Source organism: Bombina bombina, chromosome 1, assembly GCF_027579735.1.
Source record: "Bombina bombina isolate aBomBom1 chromosome 1, aBomBom1.pri, whole genome shotgun sequence".
Taxonomy (NCBI): domain Eukaryota; kingdom Metazoa; phylum Chordata; class Amphibia; order Anura; family Bombinatoridae; genus Bombina; species Bombina bombina.
Genome location: NC_069499.1, coordinates 1,158,777,744 through 1,158,796,932, shown reverse-complemented (window position 1 = coordinate 1,158,796,932; position 19,189 = coordinate 1,158,777,744). Strand labels below are relative to the sequence as shown.

Here is a 19,189-nt window from a genome sequence, read left to right as displayed (position 1 = left end):
GGTTTCCAGTAACACTTATCAGGTAACAGATGCAACGTTTGCAAAGGATGAAGTTGTATAAAAGAGATATTTGGTAGTTTTAGCCATATATCTGTCGGAGCTCTCTTGCTATGCATCTTAACGTGGCTGCGGCTCGGAGACGCCCTCCCATTAGGTGTTTTTTTATTTAGTGAGACTACATATGCGGCGCAGGCTTCAGCGTAACTGCTGAAACCCGCGGCGAAGGTACTTTTCCCTCACACATTAGGGTATCACATATATGGCGCTGGCAGATGATAAAGTGCCGTAAGTCGGATAAACTAGCGATGTCCAGAAATGTGCATAAATACACATTTCTGGAGTCGCCAGTGATTTATGGCACTTTAGAAACTGCCGGTGCATAAGAAAATTAAAAAATATATAAAATCTCCCGTAAAAAGTCTAACCCACCTCCCAAAAATAAATCTGACACGTAAAACCCCTATATCCGCAATCCCCCCACATCGCAACTAATAATAAATGTATTAACCCCTAAACCGACAACCCCCACAACGCAATATGTATAATTAAACTATTAACACCTAATCCGCCATTCACCCACATCGCAAACCACCTAATAAATGTATTAACCCCTAATCCGCCATTAACCCACATTGCAAAGTACTTATTAAAACTATTAACCCCAAATCCGCAATTAACCAGTATCGCAACAAACCTTATAAATCTATTAACCCCTAATCCACCGAACCCACACAATTCAATAATCCTAATAAAACTATTTAACCCTAAACCGCCAAACCCACACAAAACAATAATCCTAATAAAACTATTAACCCCTAATCCGCCAACCCCCCACAACGCATGTACCCTAATTAACCTAAATATCACTGCACAAACACACACACAGCACCCTCAAAATCACTATACAAACACACACACACCACCCTCACCATCACTGCACACACACACACACAGCACCCTCACCATCACTGCACATACACACAGCACCTTCACCATCATTGCACGCTCACCATCACTGTACATAGAGCACACTCACAATCCCTGCACACACTCAGCACCCTCACTATAATTGCCCACATACACACAGCACCCTCACCATCATTGCACACAGAGCACCCTCACCATCAATGCACACACACAGCACCCTCAACATCATTGCACACACACAGCACACTCATCATCACTGCACACACTCAGCACCCTCTTCATCACTGCATGCACACAGCACCCTCACCATCACTGCACACAGAGCACACTCACCATCACTGCACACACACACACACAGCACCCTCACCATCACTACACACAGAGTACCCGCACCATGACTGCACACACACACACAGCACCCTCACCATCATTGCACACACATACACAGCACCCTCACCATCACTGTGCACAGATCACCCTCGCCATCACTGCACACACACACAGCACCCTCACCATCACTGCACATGGAGCACACTCACCATCACTGCACACACACACAGCACCCTCACGATCATTACACACACACACACAGCACCCTCACCATCATTACACACACACAGCACCCTCACCATCACTGCACACAGAGCACACACAGAGCACCCTCACAATCACTGCACACACACACAGCACCCTCAACATCATTGCACACACACACACAGCACCCTCATCATCACTGCACACATACAGCACCCTCACCATCAATGCACAAAGATCACCCTCACCATCACTGCACACAGAGCACCCTCACCATCACTGCACACACACACAACACCTTCATCATCATTGCACACACACAGCACCCTCACCATCACTGCAGAAAGCGCACCCTCACCATCACTGCACACAGAGCATAAATAAGTAACACACTTTACATAAAGCATAATACAATGATGAAAAAATAGCAAAAGTAAAATTCCAAATAGATAATGTAATATGAGCATCTGAAACCTCAGTTTTATATTTTTAACAGCTTTCATAAATGACTAATTAGCCAGCCTCTTATGGACTAATTGATATAGGACATACTGGTAAGTTAAGATAGTCATATCAATGGCCCTATAGTGCTCAAAAGCATAAAGGGGGTATAAGTTTGACAGCAGATAAACACCACTTAAAAGAGATCAAGGAATTTAGCTAATGGTTATAGACTGGGGTAAAAGCTTATATCTTAAGGGAAAGCGTATGTTGCATAACAAATGGACTTCCGAATTAAGGGAAAGGTCTATAGTGTCACGTAGAATTAAAGTGGGAGAAAGCGATAAGATTGAGGCATGTTAAATTGTGCCGTAAGGCGCCATAACTGCACAGAAAATAGGCAGCAGGCAACTATGTGGAGTCTTTGGGCATAATCGGGGGGGAGGTAAAAACACTATGTGTGGTTCTTGTTCCAAATGAGGGGTAAATGTTATGTGGGAAGACTGATGGGTCTTGTCAGTGCAGGAGACTGCAGCAATTTAAGTATTGCATGACCATGTAGGGAGTGTAGTGTGTAACTGAGAACAATGAAAATGCTGTGAGGGTAGGTTGGGGAAGTATTAAGCGCTAATGGATAAGTGAGAAATATTCAGGTTAATAAGTCCATATATATGCTAAATATGTAACAGTTTAAATCCCCTGGATATAACTAGTTAAACAGTTGGCTCAGCAACAAAAATTTGTATAATACTCAGTCCCTGGCAAAAACCTATGTTGTCTAATTGCTAATCAAAGAAATATAATTCCCTCATTGTACAGCCGTATATATTCATATAGAATCTTCCACATATAAGAAACATGAATGTAGTGCTAATGCAAACTTGTGCTTATCTATTAAAGAACCCAAGGCGCTTGTTAGTTGTAGGTAACTGTACCTGAGTTCGTACCTGCTGGTGTGGGTGGCTTAGAAATAACTACATATATAAATAGGCTGCCACTAAAACCTGATTAGAGCAGTTAATGTTGCATTTGATAAAATGACCACCCACGCTTTAAGGTGAGTATATGAGTGTTCTAGATGGGAAGCGGGGATATCCGGATACCTGTATAAACTAATATCACAGTTAGTAGAAGTAGAGTAGCTTTGCCCACCTCTTAGTTAAAGTAAGAGCCCCTACGCCACAGTTGCAGGTCACATATAGTGGGATGCAAAGACCTGTGCGTACTATCCTCTATCATAGCAAAAATAAATAAACATGAGATAGCCATTTTGATTACATAACATCATAACATAACACAACATAAACATATTAAGTATTTCCTAGCTAAAGTGTATAGTTCAACAGTGGAAATGGTGGGAATGTATTGGGCTTCATTAATATGAGTAATCATATGGAGCATCAGTGCCAAATAAAGAGGGAGTCCTCGATATTATGTATACAAGACAGACTTATCCACTACCCTATACCACAGGACAGAAGTGGTGAGCTAGGTTCTACGCCCACAGGCTGCAAGGGCCTCCATGGAGAAATCTGAAATATTAGGGTGCTGCGGTTAATATGCAAAACATGTGCTTGATAAGTTCCTAGTGGTTGCTTGGTGCTCTCTAAGTGTAAAGAAAGTCTGGTATCTCTGAAGAACTCTCCACATCCCGGGAGGACTGAGCGCAAGTCATTTGCAGTGGGAGTTTTGTCTTGTGTGATGATAGTCAAAGGCTGTGATCCAGAACCAGTCTGAACTTGGTATCCTCCAGCGATCGTCCGTCTCACTGGGAAGCTAGAGGTCAGTTTCACTGAAATATAGAATAAAAAAAGAAGGCGCCACCATAGTGTACGATCAATGGATACAAACAAGCTTCAGATGCGCATGAAAAACTGGTACTTACAAGCTCCCTGACACTTGAGAAGTGTCACAAACGCCTTCTGGAACTTTATGAGTCGTCCAGCTAACTCCCACTCACGTCCGTATAGACCCGTTCTTTGGGGTATTCAGATGGATGCCGGATAACTTGCTCTCCTGGTTTAGTCTCTGCTTTAGCAAGCTTAAATCTTTTTCTGGAGGTAGCCTAACCCGGTAGGCTCCTATGCACAGTGAAAACCGTATAGCACAGTGAAAAGCACACTCCAAAATATATAAAGCCAACTGCTAAAATTTAATAAAATAAAGTTTGTGGATCCAACGTCTTATAAAACTTAACTTTATTTTATAACACAACGTTTCTCGGTCTTGAGTGACCGTTTCATCAGGTGTATATTGACATTAGTAAAACCACGAACTTTTATTGCCGATTTTTCGGCGTCTCCTGTTGCCCAATGCGCATGTGTGGAGGTGTGTCCGGACCTTGCTTATCCCATTGGATAGACCAATATGGGTGTGTGAATATTGTTGGCGTGTCACTGTTGTTAGTAATTATATGTCACGCCTTAAGTAAAACAAGACTTTTGTGTAAGGCGTGACATATAACTACTAACAACAGTGACACGCCAACAATATTCACTTTATTTTATTAAATTTTAGCAGTTGGCTTTATATATTTTGGAGTGTGCTTTTCATGGTGCTATACGGTTTTCACTGTGCATAGGAGCCTACCGGGTTAGGCTACCTCCAGAAAAAGATTTAAGCTTGCTAAAGCAGAGACTAAACCGGGAGAGCAAGTTATCCGGCATCCATCTGAATACCCCAAAGAACGGGTCTATACGGACGTGAGTGGGAGTTAGCTGGACGACTCATAAAGTTCCAGAAGGCGTTTGTGACACTTCTCAAGTGTCAGGGAGCTTGTAAGTACCAGTTTTTCATGCGCATCTGAAGCTTGTTTGTATCCATTGATCGTACACTATGGTGGCGCCTTCTTTTTTATTCTATATTTCTACAGATTCTGTTCTTTTGGGACACCAGCAAAAGTATTGAAGAAGCTGCGAGCCATCACTTGACCGAGCCTGAGAGAGTACTCTCACATATCTGAACCCCCTTAGGTTTCACCAAGCAATATTGACGTAGCAACATCAGCTAAGTCATTTGAACATTCACATTTTGGTTTATCACTAATCAATACAAATTGACTTCCATTGTGACAATTTATTTGAATTTAAATGTGTTATATTTATATATATATATATATATATATATATATATATATATATATATATATATATTTTATGGTATAGTACCACTTTAGCACTGTATTTGTTGGCGCACTGTTCATTTATAATATTTACTGTTGGTCAGTTTCACTGAGCCCGCCATATGAATAGGGCGTACCTCTGTCACCAAGGAATGTTCGGTGTATGTCTCCACCATATCTGGGACTGCGTTGTTACCCTGCTGTCCACCTAGCGCAGCTCGCTCCTCAGAGTCAGCAGCAGAGGGTCTGACTTGTTCCCTACTTCCATGTGAGATAGAGAGGGTTTGAGTTAGGATATCGGGTGCTTTGTCTTCAGTTACATCGCTATGTTCGCCCTTCAATATTCTGCCAAGTGAGTCAAAGTGCATGTCCATCTTGCTTACAAATAGTTGTAACAGATTTGATATTTCCATTATGGGGAACTTAGAAGTATGCTAGTTATTTTAAGGATGCTTCCTTCGCTTTAGGGAGATAAACGTCCAGTCTATAATAAATGAGGCTTACTGCGAGCTTTACCCGGTTTCCTTGTATGCCGGGAGGGGGGTTCAGATGATAAATGGTGAGAGGCCGCAGCCGTCAAGCTTTGTCGAGCTGTTTTTAAAATCCAAAGTGAAGTTATCAATTTCCGGTGCTACCGGTTTCCAGTAACACTTATCAGGTAACAGATGCAACGTTTGCAAAGGATGAAGTTGTATAAAAGAGATATTTGGTAGTTTTAGCCATATATCTGTCGGAGCTCTCTTGCTATGCATCTTAACGTGGCTGCGGCTCGGAGACGCCCTCCCATTAGGTGTTTTTTTATTTAGTGAGACTACATATGCGGCGCAGGCTTCAGCGTAACTGCTGAAACCCGCGGCGAAGGTACTTTTCCCTCACACATTAGGGTATCACATATATGGCGCTGGCAGATGATAAAGTGCCGTAAGTCGGATAAACTAGCGATGTCCAGAAATGTGCATAAATACACATTTCTGGAGTCGCCAGTGATTTATGGCACTTTAGAAACTGCCGGTGCATAAGAAAATTAAAAAATATATAAAATCTCCCGTAAAAAGTCTAACCCACCTCCCAAAAATAAATCTGACACGTAAAACCCCTATATCCGCAATCCCCCCACATCGCAACTAATAATAAATGTATTAACCCCTAAACCGACAACCCCCACAACGCAATATGTATAATTAAACTATTAACACCTAATCCGCCATTCACCCACATCGCAAACCACCTAATAAATGTATTAACCCCTAATCCGCCATTAACCCACATTGCAAAGTACTTATTAAAACTATTAACCCCAAATCCGCAATTAACCAGTATCGCAACAAACCTTATAAATCTATTAACCCCTAATCCACCGAACCCACACAATTCAATAATCCTAATAAAACTATTTAACCCTAAACCGCCAAACCCACACAAAACAATAATCCTAATAAAACTATTAACCCCTAATCCGCCAACCCCCCACAACGCATGTACCCTAATTAACCTAAATATCACTGCACAAACACACACACAGCACCCTCAAAATCACTATACAAACACACACACACCACCCTCACCATCACTGCACACACACACACACAGCACCCTCACCATCACTGCACATACACACAGCACCTTCACCATCATTGCACGCTCACCATCACTGTACATAGAGCACACTCACAATCCCTGCACACACTCAGCACCCTCACTATAATTGCCCACATACATACAGCACCCTCACCATCATTGCACACAGAGCACCCTCACCATCAATGCACACACACAGCACCCTCAACATCATTGCACACACACAGCACACTCATCATCACTGCACACACTCAGCACCCTCTTCATCACTGCATGCACACAGCACCCTCACCATCACTGCACACAGAGCACACTCACCATCACTGCACACACACACACACAGCACCCTCACCATCACTACACACAGAGTACCCGCACCATGACTGCACACACACACACAGCACCCTCACCATCATTGCACACACATACACAGCACCCTCACCATCACTGTGCACAGATCACCCTCGCCATCACTGCACACACACACAGCACCCTCACCTTCACTGCACATGGAGCACACTCACCATCACTGCACACACACACAGCACCCTCACGATCATTACACACACACAGCACCCTCACCATCATTGCACACAGAGCACCCTCACCATCAATGCACACACACAGCACCCTCAACATCATTGCACACACACAGCACACTCATCATCACTGCACACACTCAGCACCCTCTTCATCACTGCATGCACACAGCACCCTCACCATCACTGCACACAGAGCACACTCACCATCACTGCACACACACACACACAGCACCCTCACCATCACTACACACAGAGTACCCGCACCATGACTGCACACACACACACAGCACCCTCACCATCATTGCACACACATACACAGCACCCTCACCATCACTGTGCACAGATCACCCTCGCCATCACTGCACACACACACAGCACCCTCACCTTCACTGCACATGGAGCACACTCACCATCACTGCACACACACACAGCACCCTCACGATCATTACACACACACAGCACCCTCACCATCATTACACACACACAGCACCCTCACCATCACTGCACACAGAGCACACACAGAGCACCCTCACCATCACTGCACACACACACAGCACCCTCAACATCATTGCACACACACACACACACACACAGCACCCTCATCATCACTGCACACATACAGCACCCTCACCATCAATGCACAAAGATCACCCTCACCATCACTGCACACAGAGCACCCTCACCATCACTGCACACACACACACACCACCTTCATCATCATTGCACACACACAGCACCCTCACCATCACTGCAGAAAGCGCACCCTCACCATCACTGCACACAGAGCACCCTCGCCATCAATGCACACACACACAGCACCCTCAACATCATTGCACACACACCGCCCTCACACACACACACAGCACCCTCACCATCACTGCACACAACCACACAGCACCCTTATCATTATTGCACACACACACAGCACCCTCACCATCACTGCACACAGAGCACACTCCCCATCATTGCACACACACACACACACACACACACACACAGCACCCTCACAATCATTGCACACACACACAGCACCCTCACAATCACTGCACACAGAGCACCCTCGCCATCACTGCACACACACACAGCACCCTCACCATCATTGCACACACAGCACCCTCACCATCACTGCACACACACACAGCACCCTCACTGCACACAGAGCACACTCGCCATCACTGCACACACACACAGCACCCTCACCATCATTACACACGCACACAGCACCCTCACCATCACTGCACACAGAGCACATTCTCCATCACTGTGCACACACACAGCACCCTCAACATTATTGCACCCACACAGCACCCTCATCATCACTGCACACACACAGCACCCTCACCATCACTGGACACAGAGCACCCTCACATCACTGCACATAGAGCACCCTCATCATCACTGCACACACACACACAGCACCCTCACCATCACTGCACACACACAGCACCCTCACCATCACTGCACAAAGAGCACCCCCACCATCGCTGCACACAGAGCACCCTCACCATCACTGCACACACAGCACCCTCCCTCACCATCATTGCACAAACACACAGCACCCTCACCATCACTGCACAAAAAGCACCCTCACCTTCACTGCACACAGAGCACCCTCGCCATCAATGCACACACACAGCACCCTCAACATCATTGCACACACAGCACCCTCACCATCACTGCACACACACCGCCCTTACCATCATTGCACACACACACACAGCACCCTCACCATCACTGCACACAAACACACAGCACCCTCATCATTATTGCACACACACACAGCACCCTCACCATCACTGCACACAGAGCACCTTCACCATCACTGCACACACACACACAGCACCCTCACCATCACTACACACACAGCACCCTCACCATCATTGCACACAGAGCACTCTCACCATCATTGCACACACACACAGCACCCTCATCATCACTGCACACAGAGCACCTTCGCCATCACTGCACACACACACACAGCACCCTCACCATCACTGCACACACACACACACACACAGCACCCTCACCATCATTGCACACAGAGCACCCTCACCATCATTGCACACACACACAGCACCCTCACCTTTACTGCACACAAAACACACAGCACCATCCTCATTATTGCGCACACACAGCACCCTCAACATCACTGCACACACACACACACAGCACCCTCACAATCAATGCACACACAGCACCCTCACCATCACTGCACAGAGAGCACTCTTACCATCACTGCGCACACACACACACAGCACCCTCACCATCATTGCACATACACACACACAGCACCCTCACCATCACTGCACACAGAGCAACCTCCCCATCACTGCGCACACACACAACACCCTCACCATCATTGCACACACACACAGCACCTTCATCATCATTGCACACACACAGCACCATCATTGCACACAGAGCACCCTCACCATTGTAACTGCGCACACTTTGCACCCTCACCATCACTGCACACAACATAATTACTGTCACTTCACACATGCAGCACCCTTAGTATAATTGCACACACACAGCCCCCTTACTATCGCTGCACACACACAACACACTTACTGTTACTGGGGGTGTGGTGGTTTATGGGGTTAAAAGTGTAATGGGGTACTTTGCGGTGGGCTATGTGGCAGTTTAGGGATTAATAGTGTAGTCTACATGAACTTTCAAATCTAGTAAAAAGTTTGAGGGTTTGTATTAACTTTAAACTTGTAATATGAACACACATTGCCACTCAATGCCACCCATAGAAAATATGGGGAGCATAAATGACCACAAGTTTGCACAAACTACTTTGCAGTAATTTAAACAGCACGCCATTTGAAATATGGATTTGAGCGTAAAAAACACTGCAATCTTGTGATTGCGTTTATGCTCCTTGTGCTAACAATAGCGCTCTACTCATAATCTGGCTCTGTGTGTTTAAACAAACATGAAACCAAAGGACACGAGGCTCTTGATCCAACGCTAGTGAATAAAGTTTTACACAAAGTGCCTTTCATATAGAAATACTTTGTGCTTACAATAAAAATGGTGAAACAAATGATAAAAAGGAAGGAGAGGCTGATAAGAGAGAAAGTTAAATTTGAGATGAAAATAAACATGGAGTAAAGAGTGACTTATAATGGGTAAGAGTAGAAATTGGAAAATGGTTTCATTATACCCACACACCAACATTCACACACACACACACACACATATATATATATATACATACATTTTGTTTTGTTCCGAATCGAAATTCGGACGAATTTGTAAAATTTGGAGTTTCGGATCGATTCGAATTTTCCGAATTATCGTGGCACTGAAATTAACGAATAAATCCAAATTAGTTTGGATTTATTCGTTACATTCGGATGGCCATGGACTTATCACAATTACACTAGTATTGTACAGTATATTAGGTTATATCACTCTGCTATGGGTTACACCTAATATTACAGTACATAATACTAGTCTAATACACAGCACATCCCACATAACACATACCAAACTTCCGAATTTACGAATTGAATCTGAACCAAATACATCCGAATACATCCGAATTTATTTGAATCCAAATGAATCCGAAACGAATGCCTTCGAATGTATCCAAATTCAAATCGATCGGAAAATGAAATTCGAAAACATCCGAAACGAACCTAAATTAATTTTTCCGCCGCACACAAGTCTAATATTACGGGGATATAAAAAGTTGAAGCTGAAATAATTTTTCACATAAAAAAGAAATACCAGAACAAAGGGTCTCAAGCTGAAGTGTAGCAGGTAGACAAGTAACTTCACAGAAAGGTTATTTGATTCATGGAATAAACTCCCATTAGAGGTGCTAAAGACAAACACTGTGAGGAGTTTAATATAAGGCTGGCATAAGCATAAGGCTGTCCTACAAACTACTTATGGTTCATATCTGCAGTCACAGTCTATGAAGTGCCAGGCACACATTGGCAATGTCATCTCCTAAGTGGTAGAAGTTGCAAGTGATTGTTATTTTAGACCAGTTGTATTTAAAAAATGTTGGGTAGAGATGGGTGGGATGATGGGTAGGGAAGGCAAGAAAATGGTTTGTGTTCTATTGGGCTCAGTGTCTTTTGTCTGAGAGGCTAGTGTGTTATCTAACATGTGTCAATCAAGTTATGTGCAAGTTCATGTGAGGTCAAGGCTTGATACAGAGTTATCATACAGTGTGATTGTACAGTTATTCTTACTTTTACTTAACAATGTATAGGTTTCTGTTTGTGTTAGTTAATCATAATAGAACACTGGATATAATTTATTAATCAATTCCAAAAATATTGTTTTAATAATTGTTTACTAAAATGATCATGAAGTATACAGTGACCTTTTATGTAACTGGAATAGTATAGGAAAGGGGGTTATTTTGCTTTGCATTTCATATAACTATCCCTGTCAAAATGATCTAAATATATAAAAAGATGGTACAGGTCAAATGAAGGAAAGGGCAGCTGATCATTGGCCTCATATTTACTGAGAACCACTTATGTAGAGTTATGTTGTGACTGCTGCCAGGGAATGCTAGAAATGTATTCTAGATTAACTTGTTAGCATAACAGAATCACAGAGAAGAATTGGCCTAACATCACTGAGGCAGTCATTTTAAATAAATATAATCCATAATTGTGTAACATTAATCATAATTCTTTTTAAAAAGATCCCCAATTTTTAAACATTAAAATATCCATACATCCTTAACAAATAATGCATAATCTATATATTTTTTAAATTAGCTCTAAATATTAGAAATCCCCTTAATCCCCAATCTTAAAATGACGTTATTTAAAATAACCAATGATCGTGTGCAATGTTGCTAAATATCACATCATTTTGAACAACCTCTAACGTTACATACATAATAAAAACAGCCATCAATCTCTATTTCAATGAAAAAGTATTTCTCAAAGTGACGTTACCTTAAAGGGATATGAAACCACAAAATGTTCTTTTGTGATTCAGACAGTGCGTATCATTTTTTTAAATTTTCCAATTTACTTCTTTTATCAAATTTACTTTGTTTCCATGATATTCTGTGTTGAAGAGATACCTAGGTAGGCATCGAAAACACTACACTTGCAAATGGATAACATTCTTGCAAAACTGTTGCAATATAGTGCTCCAGACATGGGCAGGCTCCTAAGCTTACATCCCTGCTTATCAACAAAGATACCAAAGAAAAACAAAGAAAAATTGATAACAGAAGTAAATTAGAAAGTTGTTACAAATTGCATGCTCTATTGGATTCATGAAAGACAAATTTTGGGTTTCATAACCGTCTGGATTTTCAGTCCCCAAACAGGTTCATTATGGAAAAAGTTCCTCAATATCCAATAGTAAGCAAGATTTTTAGACCAATGGGATTCCTTCCCAAAGATGACATAATGTAGGTGTTCTCTTTCAAGCCATGTGGAATATCAGTCCCAAAAAAGGTCCGCTGGGGGTAAAGGTTTTGATTGGCCAATAAGGAGCGAAAGTTGAAAAATCCTCTTTTCTAAGCCGTAATGTGCAATGTCCAATTATTTTTTTGAAAATTAAAATGTGATGAACTGAAATTTTAAGCATGACAAATGTGGGATACCGACAGTAAATACCGATAGAATAAAATGACAATGTGAATAGAAATTATTTTTCATTTAAGATACGTAAAATCCTCTTAAAGTTATTATATGTCTAAAAGTACAAGTGATGATTATCACACATATCTCTCATTCTAATTAATTCCTAAATACAATTATAACAAGGATTATATTTCTAAAATATATGAAGTGCTATTTCTACTACTAAGTGCTGTATCTAAATATTTAATTTTAAAGAATTGCCCCTATATTAGTACCTTTGTTCATGACTAACTCCAATCCTTGAAATTGGATCAAAAGGTTTCTTGTTATTCTTCAAGTAACAGCATTTTGCACCTATCAGTCATTTCCTTATTAGTCTGTAACATGTTTACTGTCATTATGAGGCCCTAATTAACATAACTCCCTCAAAGAAAGACAAACTACAGAAAATATATTTATTTGCCTTTTTACTGTCATTTTTTTTTCTCCCTTTGTGTTCCCACTAGAATTACAGATAATATAGTTATTTTCTTTTTTTTTAAAAGGAACAGTATGCTGTAATTTTTGTCTCCCTTTGTGTTCCCATTTTACCTGCTGGAGTTTAGAAATAGCTCATTTACCTTTAGTTTCTCATTTGAAATAGCTAAATGTTTGCCTTCTAAAATTAAAGGGCCATTAAACACAAATTGCAAGCTGCATAAAAATGTACCTTCATATCTGAGAAGAATTTTGCAATGAATTATGCAGCTTTATTTTTAATTTTATGTTTTTTATTTTCCCTGATTTCGCTGTCCCCCAGAACAGAAGAACCATTGCTAACCAATCACAAACTAATACGCAGATATAGCATGTGCAGTTAAAGAAATATAAAAATATAAAATTTTACTTTCATGATTCAGATAGATCATATAATTTTGAACAACTTTTCAATTTAATTCTATTATTAAATTTGCTTCATTGTCTTTGTAACTTTTGTTGAAGGTGCAGCAATGCGCTACTGGTTCTGCACATTGGGTGGGCCAATAAGAAGAGGGATATATGTGCATCCACCAACTAGCAGTTAGCTCCCAGTAGTGTATTGCTACTCCTGAGCATACCTAGGTATTCTTTGCAACAAAGGATACCAAGAGAATTAAGTAAATTAGATAACATAATTAAATTGGAAAGTTGTTTAAAATTGTCTGAATTATGAAAGAAAATTTTTGGGTTTCATGTCCCTATAATGAAAGAAACTGGGGTAACCTGTTCTCCTCTATTCCCTTAATATAGCACTGATTCAGCTTAATTAGTAAAAACATATCTATATATAACCGGTTTCTAAGTAAACCACCATGTATTCCTTTTTAATCTTTATCTAATAGATAAATATAATAGATAAATATAAATATATATTTAGATACAAACACTATAATATTAAGACCTAAACTACCTTGTATGCTCACTGATATTGCAAAGAATACTTTTCCTATCATGATTATTGACAAACTGATAATCCCTCTTAAAGGGAAAGTATACTATAAAACAGTTTTTGCCTTAATGTAATTTCAATAACTTGTTATGCCAGCTGCAGCGTATAGAATGTATAAGATTTGCATTTTCAGGTTTATTTTTGTATATGAAATAGCTGTTTTTGTGCTTCTAAACTACAGCCTATTAAAATGGGTTGAGCTTGCAGGTAATTTCAGATCTCATTATGTTATCACTTTGTGTACACACACTTGCTTACTTATACACTCCTCATACATTCCAAAATACAATTTAAAGTATTAACCCTAACTTACAAAGCAGTCAACAGTCTAATTTCCAACTATATTTCTTCTCATTGTGATATATTTCCCATCCCATCCTCTTTGATCAACCTCTGACCTACATCTCTCTACTCCTGTTATCTCAATGTCCCTCTCCCGTATCCAAGAAATCGCATGTGCTGCTTCTGTCCTCTGGAACTCTCTACCCTGCTCCATAAGATTGTCTCCAACCTTGTATAGCTTCAGACGCTCCTTGAAAACTCATCTATTCAGAGAGGCTTTCCATCTCTCCTCCATCTCTCATCATAACCAAACTAATGCATGAACTGCCTGACTCATTGCTGCAACTACAACTGATGTGACAAGCTACCCCCAACCTTATGTCTCTGCACCCTAAACCTGTAGGCTGTGAGATCTCCGGAGCAGGGCCCTCTTCCTCCTGTACTAGATGTGTTTAGTTTTGTATTTTATCACAAATCCTTGTCATTGTATACCCCTATCAATGTACCCAGCTCTACGGAATTTGGCGGCGCTATACAAATAAATGATAATAATAATAATAATCTTATATCTGTAAACCAAAGCTTAATACTGGAAACTTATACATTTTATCACTTAAAGGGACACTGAACCCAATTTTTTTTCTTTCATGATTCAGATAGAGCATGCAATTTTAAGCAACTTTTTAATTTACTTCTATTATCAATTTTTCTTCGTTCTCTTGTTATCTTTATTTTATGGACAGGTTATGGAGCAGCGTTCTTTAGACCGCTGCTTCATAGCTGGTGTTTCTGGCGAGTCTGAAACACAGGGCTTCAAGCTCCGTACGGAGCTTGATAGATATGCCCCAAAGGGTTAAACAAATAGTTACAATCCGCTCCAGATCAGCAATGCACTGCCAATCCTGAGTTGAAGAAGACTGGTGATTGGTAGCTTACTGTGATGGTTTGAAATAGAAGTGTGTTAATTATTGGAATTGTAACTCTTTAGAAAATCAAACAGGAGTTTAATTCTTGTAAAAACCTGATTAATTCCAGAAGTGAGTCAGTTTATTTATGATGAATATAATCAGGGCCGCCACTAGAAATTTTGGGGCCCCTGACTTAACCATTGATCAGGGCCCCCCCCCCTCCTTTGACATGTGCAATTTTTTCCAAGTGACTAAAACGTATATGCACTTTTTTCTTAATTGTCTATTTAAACTTTGAAATGTTTTAAAGGTAGAAACATACACTGAAACACACACACACACTCACACATAAGGATTCACATACAGACTCTCTAGCAAACACGCAAAGAAACTCAGACACAGACACCCAAACAGACACTTGGCACTTGTTTACATTGCCCTGACAAGTAATGAGGTAAACTACAGTTTTGTAAAAAATGGAGATTTAGAAAACAAAATATGGAGTTCTGATTATCTTTTTGTAAAGGAAGATGCCAACTAAATGATGACAACATCTTTACAGTGGCTGAAAGGAAGGGCCCTGAACTGCATAAACAATAATTTAAAGGTTAAATGGTAGATTGGTGACTTCCGGAAAGGTCTCATTAGTCTCAAAGTCTGTAGAAAGATGTGAATAATCAATAGTAAGGTCAAAATGTCCTAGAAAGGAACATACAATGGACACCCACACACAAACTCAAACTTGCACATACACCCAAGGAAACACTAACAGAGACAGCCTCAGAAAACACACAAAGACATACACACACACAGAGACACCCACAGAAAACACATAAAGACATACATACACACCCTCACGGAGACATCCACAGAAAACACACAAAGACATACACACCCTCACAGAGACACTCACAGAAAATACACACCGTCACAGAGACATCCACAGAAAACACAGACATACATACACACACACACACACACACACACACAGAGACATCCACAGAAAACACACCCACCCTCACAGAGGCATCCAGAGAAAATACACAAAGACAAACACAAGCCCACCCTCACAGAGATACCCATAGAAAAAGCTCAAAGACATATGCACACACCCTCACAGACATCCACAGAAAATGCACAAAGACATACACACCCACCCTCACAGAGATACCAACAGAAAAAAAATACATACACACTTATAGAGACACAAATCAAACCACAAAAACATAAACACATACACCCACAGAAACACTCACAGGAGGAAACATTTATGCACCTTGCATCCCCTAAATCAACAGTGTGTGACATGCATGATAAAAAAATGCAGAAATTAAGAGATCACTTTTTAAAGAATCATATTTGTAAATGTGCAAACAAAAATAATTCTGTGAATTCAAAATTGTACATTAATGATCTGGGTAGATGGCTAGATGAAGAAAAGTACTTTTAAAAGGTTGACATATGTTTGTTTGATATTTTCCCCATTTTCCCCAACCAAGAGCACCACTTCAAATATAGTGTTCAAATGTTCCCATCTGTCAGCTGTACTTGTGGATTTTGAAAATGCTGTACTCTATATGGTCTTGGTGGAACCATAAGCTGTGGTACGCATACCATTAGATCTGGTTAAATGCAGGATTTAAGCTTGTTGGTATGCATTTCAAAATTAAGTCAGCTGTAGAGTAAACTGAACACTGAGCAATCTTAGTCTGAGAGTATAACATGTTATGCAGATGTAAAAATCTTAGATAAAATGCCTCCTTGTATCTGAAAAGTCCTTGCATAAAGGGGCAGTAAACTGGAATGCAATATATTTAATTTGTGTATTGAGGAGGAAACATTTCTGCATGGTTTTAAATATAGAATTTCTACAGCATTGTCAAATAACCATAAATACACTGCTGCTAAAAAAAATTGTTTTTATGGACCCCTGGCCCCACCATACAACTACTACCACACTGAAGTTACAATCTTAAATTGCACAAAGAAATAAAAAACATTTGCTAGTAATTCCTACCTCCTCTGCAAATGAAAGTGATCAACCGTCTGACTCAGGCACACACTCTACAAAGTGCCAAGTCTGTCTCACACTGTGCATAGTGGTTTAGTGCACACTCAAAAATCCTCACAAATGCTAATACTTTACTCCTTGTTATAACATTTCCCATGCTCAATTAGCACTCTTCTGTAGTACCCACTGGTGGCTGCCAAAATTAAAAAAAAAAAAATAAAAAAAAAAAATAATTTTTTTGTTTTTTACTTCTTGCCTCATGGGGCCCCACTAGCCCATTGGGCCCCTGACAGGAGTCACCCCTGTCACCCCCTGATGGCGGCCCTGAATATAATTCAATATATATCAATGTAAACAGACTGAGTTTACACTGAGTTGCCAAAAGGAATAATATAGAAACTTTATGTAGTATAATGTTGCAGCACATTAAACATTTGTTGCAATATCTCAGGATGATGTCCCCTTTAGTCTTCACGCACTCACACAACAAACAGCTCTAAAATATATACAAGTCATTCATCCATATGTTGCAGACAGAAAACACACGAACGGTGTAATAAATCAGGATGGCGTCAGGCAGCACAAGTGGTCACGAAAGAGGCAAGATAAGAATTACAAGTAGCGGAGCTGAGCTACGATGTGGCGTACCTGGTGTTTGCAGAGGCTTCGGTGCGAGTGCGACTTCCGGTCGCGGTAAGGAAAGTAGATCCGGCCGGTCCAATACCGGATAGTAAGATGCGGATAAACTCACAAACGTAAAGTTCAGAGACTCCTAAACACTGTTGAAATAATTAGATCAAAGTGGCAGTCCAAGGAGGTAGTTTAAAGTTTAACAACAAGGAATAAGTTGAATTCAAATAACAGCACGAAACTTAGCTTAAGAATGAGCTTCACAAGTTAGCAACAAAATTTTCAGGCACTGATGATCAGCACCCAACCCCTTTTAAAGGGAAGTTCTTATTGAGGGCGGGATGCACCTTAAAGGTGTATCACACACTCCCCCCCTCAAAGCCCCCCTAAAGCAACGGCAGAAGCTTTAAGAGGATAACGACGATGAAAAGCACGGATAAGGCGTGGAGCGTGGACCTCAGTGTCCCTTATCCACGTATTTTCTTCAGGACCATAACCCTTCCATTTTAGGAAATATTCCAACTGACCACCTCTCAATCTGGAATCCAATATCTTTTCAATCTCAAATTCCTCTTGGCTATCTACCTGAATAGGGTTAGTATCCTGAGTAGTTGAAACTTTAGATGCTTGATATGGTTTTACAAGTGACACATGAAATGTTGGATGAAACTTATAATGAGTAGGTAACTTCAGGTGTACAGTTGAAGGATTCAATATTTTGTCAATGACAAAAGGACCTAAAAACTGGTTAGCCAGTTTCTTTGTAGGTACACGTAACCTAAGATGTTTCGTCGATAATAACACTTTGTCCCCTACTTGATACTTAGGAGCAGGTCTATGATGTAAATCATAGTAATGTCTCTGTGAGGTCTTAGCTTCAGAGAGATGTAACTTTACTGCATCTAATCGTTCTTGCAATTGAGTGGAATAATCAGTAGCTGCAGGGGAATTCACTTCGATATCGGATAAAGGTATGGTTGTGGGATGGAAACCATAAGTTGCATAGAATGGTGTTACCTTGGTGGTGGAAGAAACAGAATTGTTATAAGCGAATTCTGCCATGGGGAGATATGACAGCCAATCATCTTGTTGGTGAGCTATGTAGCAGCGCAAATACTGCTCTAAAGTTTGATTCAATCTTTCCGTTAACCCATTAGTCTGTGGGTGG

At 40.8% G+C, this 19,189-nt stretch overlaps 1 long non-coding RNA gene across 1 annotated transcript in view; it reads right to left on the bottom strand.

The window, feature by feature from the left end:
- Positions 1-18,213, bottom strand: part of LOC128641702 (uncharacterized) — a 148,397-nt gene extending 130,184 nt beyond the window's left edge. The window contains exon 1 of the long non-coding RNA XR_008399581.1: positions 18,040-18,213. This is a non-coding gene — a long non-coding RNA (uncharacterized LOC128641702). The remainder of the gene's footprint in view (positions 1-18,039) is intronic.
- Between the last annotated feature and the right edge of the window lie 976 nt (positions 18,214-19,189).